Raw genomic sequence first — 12,569 nt, 5'->3', positions numbered from 1 at the left:
CTCATCATTACAATTTTAAGCATCCAAATAACCACCAGGGGAACAGGAGAAGAATTCTTCATACGAGCAGGAACGTTTCAGTGTAACTAAATCTATGTCACTTAAAATCACTGAGGAAAAATGAGCTTTATCCCTAAAGAATTTTAACACCTGTGGTCTTTTATATATTATCAATGCATTTTGGGTGATAGGAAGCCTAATACTTACAGACGTGGACCTCATCCTACAAGTAAATGCACTCTGTCCAAAGCAAGCGTGGAGTCGAGGTAGCATGTGTCCTCTGTTGGCTTCCCCTGCTACTATTCTCAGCACTGTCTTCTTGGAGTGAAGCTGCCGAAGCGCCGGCACTTGGGGATTAATAATTAGATGTGAGGATGTTTTTAGAAGCGAGGTAGGAGGCACGATGAGGGGGTGGTACGCAGCGAAGTGTGCACGAGGAAGGAAAGTGGCAGTCGTTGAGAAAGAATGAGATTTCAGAGAGCTATTAATTCAGAGCTTTCTCTACTTTAGAGCTCTGCCTGAGTTTTTCATCTTATTGTCTCAAAGGGCATTTGTTTCTATTTACAACGCGAATAGATCAACTCTGCCACAGTCAGCTCCTTGTGAGCCGTACCAGCAGGGCAGATCCACACGAGCCCGTGGCCAGACTGTGCAGCGATCTGGGCGACGGCTTGACAGCCCAGCCAACTGTCATCGTTAGATGAGCATTTCTCAGCTGTACAGACAGAGCCACGAACCAGGAGACGAGCTGATCCTACTTCTACAGTTTGTTCTCAACTGCCAAGCCGACTAAATAGAAATGCACCGTTACTTGAAAGACTGACACATGCTTTGGGCTTCCAGGAGGCTCTGCAAGTTTGGTACATACCTAAAGAGTTGTACATAACATGAAGATATGGTGCATTTCAAAATACACTGGGGCGCCTGGGTGGCTCAGTGGGTTAAGATTCTGCCTTCGGCTCAGGTCATGACCCCAGGGTCCCGGGATGGAGCCTCCTTCTCCCTCTGCCTACTGCTCTCCCTGCTTGTGCTCGCTCGCTCGCGCTCACACTTTCTCTATCTCTCTCTAACAAATAATTAAATAAAATCTTTAGGGGCGCCTAGGTGGCTCAGTCGGTCAAGCATCTGCCTTGGGCTCAGGTCATGATCCTGGGGTCCTGGGATCGAGCCCCACATCGGGCTCCCTGCTCAGTGAGGAGCCCGCTCCTCCCTCTGCCTCTTCCACTCCCCCTGCTTGTGCGCTCTCTCTCTGTATCAAATAAATAAATAAAATCTTCAGAAAAGTAAGTAAAAAATAAAAATATGTAAAGCAATCTGATGTAAAATTGTAGTTATTGGTTAAGTTAAAAGTTAAAGAATAAGTAGATTGTTATTTAGATGGTTCATTTTGTTTGCTTGTTGCCAAATGTGGGACAGTAAAAACCAAATAAGCAAACAAACAAAAAAAAAACAAAATTCACTATTCTCTTACTAACAGATGGGGTCAACTCAGTTTGTATTCATTAACCTTCCACAGAATCCACGTATTTTGATGATGGAAGCTTTTTAGACTCTCATTATAGTTTATGGGAGTTAACTACATTCATGCAGTGATCTCTCTACTTTGTAGAGTCCCATCAATTTCCTGAGCACAGTCACAGCACTGGAGGGCTCGATGATCCTGAGCAAACACCTAGTGCACACTTCACAAACTCAATTCCTATTAAATGAAGTTGTTGAGTACAAGTGACTTATATGAAGCCTCAGTGTTGAGAGACAGTAGGGAGTGGTGGGGACTGGTGTGAAATAAAGAGAGAGCTCATACTGTTATTTAGCTCCTACCCAGAGAATAAGCATCAGTGTTTCATTTTGTATAATATATCTCTTGATTTTTAAATATTGGCTTGATTAAAAAGAAATACCTGCAAGCCAAATAAAACATGATCTTCCTGCTGGGCCCACAAACTGCCAGTTTTTAATTTCTGATCTGGTCCATACATCTTCAAACCCGAGGACTGGACAGGTTCAGTGAAGTGCTTCAGGTCTCTCAGCTGCTCGCAGCCAGGGATTCTTCTGCTCTGAGAATCTATATGTATAGACGTGAACTCATCCCCATGTGAAAGGAGACTGCATAGGCATTTTCACTCACTTAATGAGAGCTCAGCCCCTGAGCCTGACATTGACAGATTCCTGTTCTCGGACTGCTTTCAGAACATGTTCAACATGGAAACAAGACCGAACCTCCACACCCATTTGTCATAAGCAATTTTGACTCATTCAAGGATGCAAGGGGAAATGCACATCCATTTATTAACCTTAGCGCTGCTTAAAATTCTCATTAGCATTAAAATTCTAGTCGCTTCATTTTTACCTGCGTTTTTCAACGAGAACTCATTTATAGGATTCAAAGAAAGGCATGCTTAGGAAACAATGTAACTAAGTATAAATTAAAAATTCATGCTTTGTGTAAGAAAATAGTTAGAGACAGGGCGTAAGAATCACGGAGGGGTTGCTGAAATAATTGATCTTTAAACCATGTTTTGAGGGGAGTGAGAAACTAATTTAGGATGAAGGCCTGAGCATTCCAAAATAATGTAATGGCAAAGGCAATGACCAAATTCAACAAAGTGGAATCCACAATGAATCAAGTATCTCTTGCGTTTTTGAACAACAGTTTTAAAAAAGTGTATCAGGAGAAAGCAAACTCACGAATCAGAGTAAAAAAGAAGGAAAACAACTAAAAATTTCTATTATATTCAGCAGCCCTGTCCTACACAGCCATAATTCAGAATAAAAATCTGGAACTGATGCAAAATTCTGAATCCTGATGATATCTGCCATATTGTACTTATTAAGGCAGATGCATAGGCACAGACTATTACATTTTAGACAAACTGTCAACAAGAATTGAAACAAAAAAGATGCTCTGATTACTAAGAAAATACAGGGAACACAAATGCTTAACTCCCTCAAGCATTTAATTTATCCAAAGTTGTACATTATAAAGGAAGAGAAGCGTCTCCCATAGACCTAATATGGTTGTTTTAATTTTAGGTTATTTAGAAATCAATATCCTGAAAAAACAATCAAGAGTTGATCCCCAATAAAACATCTTGATTATTCCCCCCTAAACCAGATCTCCCACTTTGCTGGACCATTTGCAATTCAGGCTAAAAAAGGATCCTCTGCAACTCCTTTTCTCCAGAAAATTAGTAGATGCAAATGTGATTTTTTTTTTTAAAGATATTATTTATTTATTTATTTGACAGAGATAGCACAAGTAGGCAGAGTGGCAGGCAGAGGGAGAGGGAGAAGCAGGCTCTCCGCTGAGCAGGGAGCCCGATGCGGGGCTCAATCCCAGGACCCTGGGATCATAACCTGAGCCGAAGGCAGCTGCTTAACCAACTGAGCCACCCAGGTGCCCCGCAAATGTGATTTTTTAAGGAGCTCTGGGAGCTCTCTGTCCAGCTGTTATTGAATTAGCAAGAGCACCGAGGTCCCTGGAAGTGCCTGTGACTTTGGGAATTTTTACTCTCTGGCCTTGAGTTTTTTTCAGGGTTTGCTTGGGTCTGCAAGTGTCACAAGCTGTAACTACTGACTAAAGCAATCTTTCTAGGACTGGCTTGAGTAGCCACTGGGTCTAAGACCCAAGAATTAACATTTTTAAATTGAATCTGGTGTGTAAGGCCAAGAAAGTGCCTTGCCTCTGATCACACAGCTGATGCCCACCATTTTTCTGCCACATCAGACCCCTGGGACAGAAATCACTGCACTGTCACTTAGAAAGGCTCACTGCATTGACTCTCAATTTGGGAGGAAGGGCTGCAGGAATAATCAGATTCCCTTCCCCCCACCATTCTGGAACATTCAAATCCTCTCTTCAGACACTGTTCCTTCTCCCCTTAGCAGAAAAGCAGTAGAGAATTAGAAAGAAGAGGTCTAGATTTTAGCCCCAGCTCTAACAATGATTAGGACAAATTATTCACTCATCTGGGACTCACCTGTGATCTTTTTATTTCCCTGTAAGTAAAGGCAGGACTAAACAGTGGTGTTCAAGCCTGGCTATTGGAATCACTTTAGGACCATCATAAAATAGAAATTGCTAAGCCCTACCACAAGATTCGGATTCAGATTCCATGGGTCATAGCATTTAACCTTCCAGCTAAGGGTCAGTTAATATTGCCTGGTAATAATAATTCAGCCCCCCCCCAATTATGCTGCTAGTTTTAAAATAAAGCCGACAATCTAATTACAGACATGAAAAATTAGAAAGCTGTTATTGTGTTGCCAACTCCAATAAGCCCAGATAAAAAGCTGTGAAAATTTTTCTCACTGGCATTCAAGACAGTAAGTAATCTAAATGGTACGCGCATTTACATTTTGCCCCATGAAATTCAATAAATGTCTTTTCAATTCAAATGAAGCCTCTAAATGTTTTTATTATTCTGGACTTGACTCTTATGCAAAAAAGTTAGGTTTATCACTGATCTAAACATTCTGATGTGGAGAAGGAAGATGAAAGAGGAGTCCAGGACATCTTTATAAAAAAGTGAAATCTCCATAATTGACTCAACTCCAAATCAACTAATTTAGGCACCTGAGTCTCTATTTTAACTGATGCTCTTCTTCTGGTTAAAGGCATAACTTTATTCAAAAGGGTATCAATATCATAACATTGTTTGATTCCATAGGAAAGACAGCAAGAGCTGAAAGAAGCCCACCAAACACCTTAAAAAACATCAGTAAAGACTTTCTCATCTGATTTTATCTCCTTGAAACAGCTATCAGGTTGCAGCAAAACACACTGATGTTAACTTCTCAAAATGCATACAATCATATCTAAATATTTAACTAAAATGATGAACAAGTCATAGAGCAACAAAAAATAAAATCTGCCAGGTTCTGCCCTTCCTCTCGGGGTGATGAGTACCTAGTCGTCTGTTTCATCTTCACGAAGCTGTCGGTTCCTAGCACGGGGCTTTATACCCACCAGGCACGCAGGAAAGGAGACTTATAGGAGAATAGAAAGGTTTGCCCGATTCGAGACAGTCACTTGATCACCCTTGTCCCTCTGAGCCGATGATGGTACTCGTGTTCTGAGAAATGAAATGCTCATGCTACAGTGTGGTGTATCATGTGATTTCAGTTGTTTATTAAATTCAATCGAAACAAGGCCTAGCCGGTAAATTATTGCAAAAGAGATTTTTTTTTTAAAGGCAGGAAATGACAGATTTATGATGTGATGGTCATTCTGTCTAGATTTCCTTAAAGCAGTAGTATTAGGAAAAGAAATCTTAGATACAAAATAAATAGCAACTCTTGAGTCAGATTTTAGTCTAAACAGAGATTCTGCTGCAATTGTCTCCCCCCAACTCGATACTCATTTTTTCTTTTTTAAATGATTCTTAAATAAAGCTCATATTACCCCACCTCATTTTTTACTTCCTCCTTCTATACCACCACCCCTTCCTCATGGCCCATCCAGATCCATTCATCAGCCTTTCTAGATGAATGCAGTCCACAAGGTCTTCTCACCTGACTTCACTGCCATGAATTACTGGTAAGTCATAAAGTCTTGCCTTTCTCAAGGCAGTTTGGCTATTCGAATATTGTGTAAATGCTTGTGTATCAGATCTTCCAGTTGACTCTTCGGGTCTTGCAAACTGGAAGCATCTCTTCTTCATCACTTAGAGCAGTAGCTTTTGGACTTTTTGGAACATGATGCATAATCAGATATACATTCTACATCATAGTCCGATGTGTATATATACCCATAAATAAATACATATTTAATTTAAAAGTTCTGTGAACTATACTTATCCTTCTATTCTGCTTTACTCTATTGTATTTTTTTGAAAATAAAAACGCCATCAGACCCAGTACACTGACTTCACAATGGGTTGTGACCAGTTCTAGAAGGGCGCTGATTACTATGGGACCACTGTATGTATTTCCCTCACTTAAAACATAATTTAAAATTGTATGAGACCTTTTGGCTCTCTTTACCACATGTTTCTCAGTTACTTTTTTTTTTTAGTTCAGTTTTTCAGACCATGATACTTGCACCTTTTTGAGTCATCTGGGACAATTAAATCCTTGGCATAAACAGTATTTTCCATCTTTTTGCCCTGAGCACTGTTATCATAAAAATAAGATCCTCTGCATTTCTATAAAACTCCAATCTCCATTCTCTCACTCCCTTTTATTTTCACAATAAGCAAAGTAGGTAGTAGACATTTCGTGGATGAAGAAAGTGAGGCACAGAGAATTATGACTTCTTTAAGGGCTCGTCTCCCTTTTAATCGGGTTATTACAAATTAATAAATGGGTTTCTAGATATTTGAAGGGTATAAAGTTGGGTGATGTGAACAACATAGCGCCTCCATATAAATGCGTGTACCTAACTTACCCAGGTCAAACGGTTTACTGACCAGATGAGTTAGAGGCTTTACCGGACTTCAGTTTGAGGGTCAATCAGCTTCCTTTCAGCCTCATCTTTCCATCTTTGTCTACTAGCAGTTTTTCACCCACCTAGAGCTACTTGTTATTCTTGGGCCTCTTCATCCTTTGGTCCCTGTACCAGGATTGCTCCTCTCTCTCCTCTTTACCAGACTAGTTCCTCTTGTCCTTCAGGTTTCCAGGCGCTGTCCTTGTCCTCTCTACCTCCACAACCTGGCTTCCAAAGCACCCTGTGCAGGCCTTGTCAGAGCACTTAACTAGCTGGTACTCCCTGCTTCCCAAGTTTTACCAGCAGGGGCTGTGTCTTGCTCACTCTTCTGTTCCACAGTCTAGGACCATGGTGAGTTCTGGATAAACAAATGTTGGATGCATGAATGAATCAATGAATGAGCGAGCGCATCCAGGGCAGAAACTGTTACCACCGAAGGAACTCAAGTGTGAGCTGGGGCTGGAATTGTGTGTCCTGAATCTTGGAGGCCACTCTTTTAGGATTTGGGATTCCATGACTGATATTTTCATGCTTCCTCATCCGCTCTAGATTTTCTGACTGGAAATTCATACAGTGAAGGAGAGCTGTGTCTAATATATTCTTTTAAGTATATCGGAGGCACAATCAAGAAAATGTCGCAGGCTCAAATAATTAAGGCAAGTGTGTTGAGGCAGTTAAAAAACACCCAAATTTCAAAACAGCTTGTTGGACCCCACCCCGACCTCCAATTGAGATGGATCTGATTCAGGTCATGCTTCAGGCCTCCACTTCCCACGCGAAGCTCTGCACTTCTGATTTTGCCCTCATCATTTTCATAAAAGTCTAGTTAGTAATTAGGTGAAGCCTCACCACAACACAACATACTCTCGTGGATCACCATGAGTTCCTCTGCTCTGTTTCCAAAATAAATCCCAGAGATATAACATCTAGACCTGCAATGGCAATTACTATTTTTTTTCCTGTTTATGAATCAACAACCCATTTCCCCCCACCCCCCACCAACACATAAAAACTTGAAAAGTGCTCTTTGTGATTCTATTTAAAGAACATTCTCTAATACAAACTCCTGTCGTTCGCAGAGAGCCACAGAGCAGATTTTCTTCTTTATGCTGTGACTCATGTGTCTTTATTCCCAGACTCAGGGCAGGCCAGTGGTGAACACAATGGAAAAGAAAGAATAGTTTATAACTGGAAAATAAGCACATTCGAGAGAAGTACACTGAAAGCATTATCAAAGTAAAATATGCAGCCGCACCAACAAGAGCAAACAAAAGCCCACGCAAGAGATGTGTAAATATTTCATGAAGCTAAGCCTTAATCAACTCTCTCTCCAAATCTTGCTGGTGTTGTAAACACTTCTGTTTCTTTCAGTCCCATCATGATCCAGATTCCTCACAAAAATAAAATGAAAATATGGACCGATGGTTCTTTAACAAACGTGTTGTGAAAAATATTCAGATGAGCCGTATCCAGGTATTGCTTTAACTGGAAGAAGATACCTTAATAAAAGGGAGTTGCTTCTTGGTGACTCTGAGCTTCTTTCTCCCCTCCTCCTCTAAACTCTTGCCTTTTCCCCACTGCCTCTCCTGGTTTCTGGACATTCACATCATCTTAACCTTGAACTGCCTACACTTCAAGCAGAGATTTCTCCCAATGCTTCTTCAGGAGGCCCTTTAAATCCAACAGCGATTTGCTGCCTTCCCACCACCCAAAATTCACTTCCCATTGCCCAAGTGCCCCCCCTTCCCCTGCACCCCCCCCATCCATTGTCCATTGTTGCGTCTGAAATTTTGGGTATATCTTTTAGATCTGCCTGGATAGGATGAAAATCTGTTGTGTGTATTGGCTGGCACTGTTTGGATCTTTTCTAAAATCCATCTCCAAAGAACGATTTATAGCCTCTAGTCTCTACCCTGATTTAATGTGGTTCCAAAGTTCACCTCTAGATACTGAACTGGTCTCTACAATGATTTCCCTTTATCAACCTCTGCCTGCCCTCCTTCTCTCTCCACCTATTTCAAGAAAAACTATATATGTAAATGTGTGCGTGTATACACACACACACGCAACTATAGTGTTTTGACCCTAAAGAGAATAAGCATGGGAAAATGAGAAAAATGCAAGTATAGTATTACCAGACAGACACACAGACACACACACACACACACATCTATTTGGATAGTCACAGTGTGCAGACCCGATTGCTTATAAACCCCCCGCCCAAGAACGAGAACACGCATCTTCTCCCATTTACCTTCAAAGCCAGAGCCTAAGGGAGCAATGACCTTGCAGAGAAATTCATCACCTGCGAGAAAGACGGCCCCTCCTGGAGCGCAGGATGGGATGGGGACAAGAGCAACAGGCAAACGATCACCGGGCAAAATGTGGGACCGAACCCATCCCCCGTCAGTACGGAGCACACCGCAAAGCTCCGGTCCCACGGGTTGGACGCTGGGCAAAGGTGGCGCGGGGGGAGGGGAGGGCGTCTCCTCCCGCGGCTGCCGGTCGCCTACCTGCTGTCGCCCGGTTCTCCCCGGCGCGGCGGGGCCACTGCCTGCGCTGTGGCGGGGTTTTCCCGTCGCATATCCCAAGCAGCGGCTCTCGGCGCCACACGGATGGCTCCGGCGGGCTCTGGAGCGGCGGTCCTTTTCAGACCCGTTCCGGGAGCGAGCTGGGTGCTTGCAGGAACTGAAATTACTATGCAAAGAGCAGAGGCGGCGCGCAGGAGCCGGGCGGAGACCGCGGGGGCCGCCCCCACCGCGGGTCTGCAGCCGCCGCCGCCGCGGCCCCGCACAGAGCCAAATTGGAGGTGGGAGCTCACGTGCCCGACCGCTCATCCGTCAGGCCCGGGATGCGCCCACCTGTCCACGTAGGGCAGCGGCGCCCGGCCAGAGCCTCGGAGGAAGGGGCTGCAGCTTCGCAGGCGGCGGTGGCGGCGGCAGCAGCAGGACGCCGAGCTCCGCCCCCGCCGCACCCCAGCCCAGCCTTCCAGGTCCCCCGGGAAGGCTTTGCAGCGGCGACTTGCTGCGCGCCAGGGGCGTAGCTGGGTAGGGGCCGAAAGGTTACGGTTCTGCTGCAAGGTGACCAGAGGCAGATGGAAAGTTAAGAAAGAGATTACGGTAGAGGACTGGGGCCGAGAGCTACTCAGCAGGAACGCTGGCCCTTGCTCCTTCCCACAGGTCACCAGACTCCATGGCTGTGTCTAGACTCTAGCAGACGGTTTCTAATAAAGCCACGTGCAGTGAAGATCTGAAAGCAAGGAACCCCCCGACGTTTAGTATGTGTTGCAAAATGTACAGTGTCCTGCGTATTTGGAGATGGCACTGCGGACAGTCTTCTTGTCCATCCTCCCCCCCCGCCCCCACCTCCATCCATGGGCGTGGATGGCTTTGCAAATTGTCCCTGCTGAGTGGCTTCAGTAACACTAAATGGATGTGTAATACGGTTAGCAGCTGTAGATGGTGCAAATGATACAATGAAAAGAACTATTATTAACTGAATATTGTTGGCAGGCACTTTGCAAAATGCCTTATACGTGGCCTTCTCTAATTCCCACAACAACTCAGTGAGGGGGTTGCTATTCTCCACTGCAAAAAAAAAAACGGGCTTTCATGATTTAGACACTTTGCTTGAGGACACACCGTAGTAACCTGCACGCCTGGGATTCAAACCACTCCAAAACATATCCTCTCAACCAGTGCACAGGACTCACCCAAGGATCTTGTTGAAATGTGGATTCTGATTCAGTAGGTCTTGTGTGGGCATGCGGATCTGCATTTCTAAGAGGCTCACGGTGCTGTCTATGCCGCTGGCCAAGGGACCACTTTCTAAACTGCCAGGCCAGGGTTTTCAAATAAATTATTTCATGCCAGCTCTGGTTGATTGAGAGCAACTTTCTGAAGGTGGGTTAAGAAGGACTCTAAGTCTGTGCCTTGGCTCTTGGTTAAACGATGCAGTAATCAGTTCATCATGTTCAATTTGGTTGATGGAGAGAAGGTTGTGACAAGTGTGCTGAGTGACCATCCCTGCAGTAGGCCCCTTCCCAAACAAGGGCAGTTATGTTTTTATGGTGGTTATGCTTTATGTTTTCTTATTTAAGGTATTGGTGCACCAAGGACAGGTGTTTTTCTTCTGGTTCTCACCCTCATTAAGAAAAGCTTGGTCAAAGTTTTACACCTAACATTTGTGTAACACAAAACACTTTACAAAGTGCTCGCATAGACGATTTTATCTGTCTTCATAACAACACTGTAAGGCAGGAATAATTTCATGTTACAGGAAAGAAAACTGAGGTAGAGTGATTTTCCTGAGATTAACAATTAATATGCAGGCAGTAGGGGCTAGACTGTGACAGATTTCTCGTTCAGGAGTTGTTTTTACTAAACCACTGTCTTAGTTCCTACTGCTGCTGTAACAAATTACCACAAATGTAGTGGCTATATTAATATAGCACAAATGTATCATCTTACAGTTCTGGAGGTCTAAAGCCTGAAAGATAGGTCTTACAGGGCTAAAATCAAAGGATCAGCGGGGCTACGCATTCCTTCTGGAGGCACTGAGGGGATAATCTTTTCCTTCCTTATCGTTCTAGAGGCAGCCTACATTCCTTGGCTTGTGCCCACATCACTCAGATCTTGATTTCTATTGTCTTACCTCCTTTTATTCTGATCCGTCTGCACCCCTTTAAGAAGGACCATTGTGATTACTTTCGGTCAACCCAGATAATTCAGAATAATCTCTCCATCACAAGATCCTTCACTTAATCACATCTGCAAAGGCACCTTTGTCATGTATAGTAACATATTCATAGGTCCCAGGGATTAGGATGTAGATATTTTTTGAGGATCATTATTATGCCTACCAAAAACTCACTTAGTACTTATCCTATAGTTTCTACTATGCCTTACTCATCCCTCTCTTCTCTTGATTTCTCAGACTGCTGGGACGTTCTTTCAATGGAAAAATTCACTTGAAAGTCATTCAAGGGACCATAACAAATGTGCAGTGGCAAGAAACACCCCAAGAACATGAAAAGGCCATGAAGATCCATAAGAATATGGTCATGAAAAGGACATATAGGATTAGGGCAGGCTTACTGGTCTGAATGACACTGAGGTAATCCTTAGGGGAAGTCCTAACCACTATTAAAGGCTCTCTTTAGCAATACAGAATTTTTCAAAATTCTGCTTCTCAAAGAGTACACTGTTCCAGGATAAATAAGGCAAGTCAAAACTGATGCAAAATTGAATATGACATCAAATTCCAAACTGAGTGATAGTTTTCAAAGTGATGAAAAACATTAAACCAGTATGTCAAACAAAATGAGTAAAAATTATTGAACACCTTTTATGTTCAAGGCATTTATAGAAGCACTCTGATATAGAAAAGTTTATCATTTTATTGGGACACAGAATTTATGAAAAGTGGAATAATAAAGGATTTCAACAGAAGAAATAAAAGGAGAAGCAACACGAGATGGTACATGATTAATTACCAAGTGAATTAGATAAATTTGGAAGCTAGGTTTATCCAGGAGAGTGGATATAAAACTAGAAAGGTAGGTTGGAAGATTGTGTTGCTCAGGATCTTAAGTGTCAAACTAAGGAGCTTAGACTTCCCCTGCAATAATAACAATGATAATAACATCTTATGCTCGCATAGTGCCCAGTAATTTACCAAGCACTTTTTACATATTTTCAGTCATCTGACTTCCTCCCCTAAGCTCCGCCCCCCTACCCCCCTACACACGCGCACATGAGCATATGTGCACGAACACACACACGGAAGGAAATCCAAGCTTCTTATCAAAGAGATGCTCTTGACCATTCTATGTAAAAGTGCAGCTCCCCTCCCCACTTACCTGCCATCATTTCACCCTTCTTACCTGCCCCTCCCCCCCTTTATGTTTTTCCACTGGGCTTACTACTGCATCCTGATAGAGTATATATTTGTTTATTGATATCTACTATCTATGAGGACAGGGACTTCGTCTCTAGTTTACTTCTATATCCTTATCACCTAAAATAGTTTCCAAAACTTACTAAGTGCTCAGGAAATATTTGTTGAATGGATCATTATCTTCAATTTACAAATCAGGAACCCAAATCCCAGATGTTTAAATGACCTTCATGATCTCCAACAG

At 43.0% G+C, this 12,569-nt stretch overlaps 1 protein-coding gene across 2 annotated transcripts in view; it reads right to left on the bottom strand.

The window, feature by feature from the left end:
• The window catches only part of GPRIN3 (GPRIN family member 3), a 62,037-nt gene extending 52,680 nt beyond the window's left edge, over positions 1-9,357 (bottom strand). The window contains exon 1 of one of the 2 annotated variants that reach the window (XM_006727053.3): positions 8,941-9,357. The gene's annotated coding sequence lies outside the window, so the exon portion shown is untranslated. Of the gene's footprint in view, positions 1-8,681; positions 8,908-8,940 lie in introns of those variants that run through there. The other variant, XM_031023862.2, reaches the window with a different exon arrangement.
• Between the last annotated feature and the right edge of the window lie 3,212 nt (positions 9,358-12,569).

The sequence above is a fragment of the Leptonychotes weddellii genome, chromosome 2 (genome assembly GCF_054177405.1).
Source record: "Leptonychotes weddellii isolate Sample4059 chromosome 2, ASM5417740v2, whole genome shotgun sequence".
NCBI classification, from domain to species: Eukaryota; Metazoa; Chordata; class Mammalia; order Carnivora; family Phocidae; genus Leptonychotes; species Leptonychotes weddellii.
This window is presented reverse-complemented; position numbering and strand designations above follow the sequence as displayed.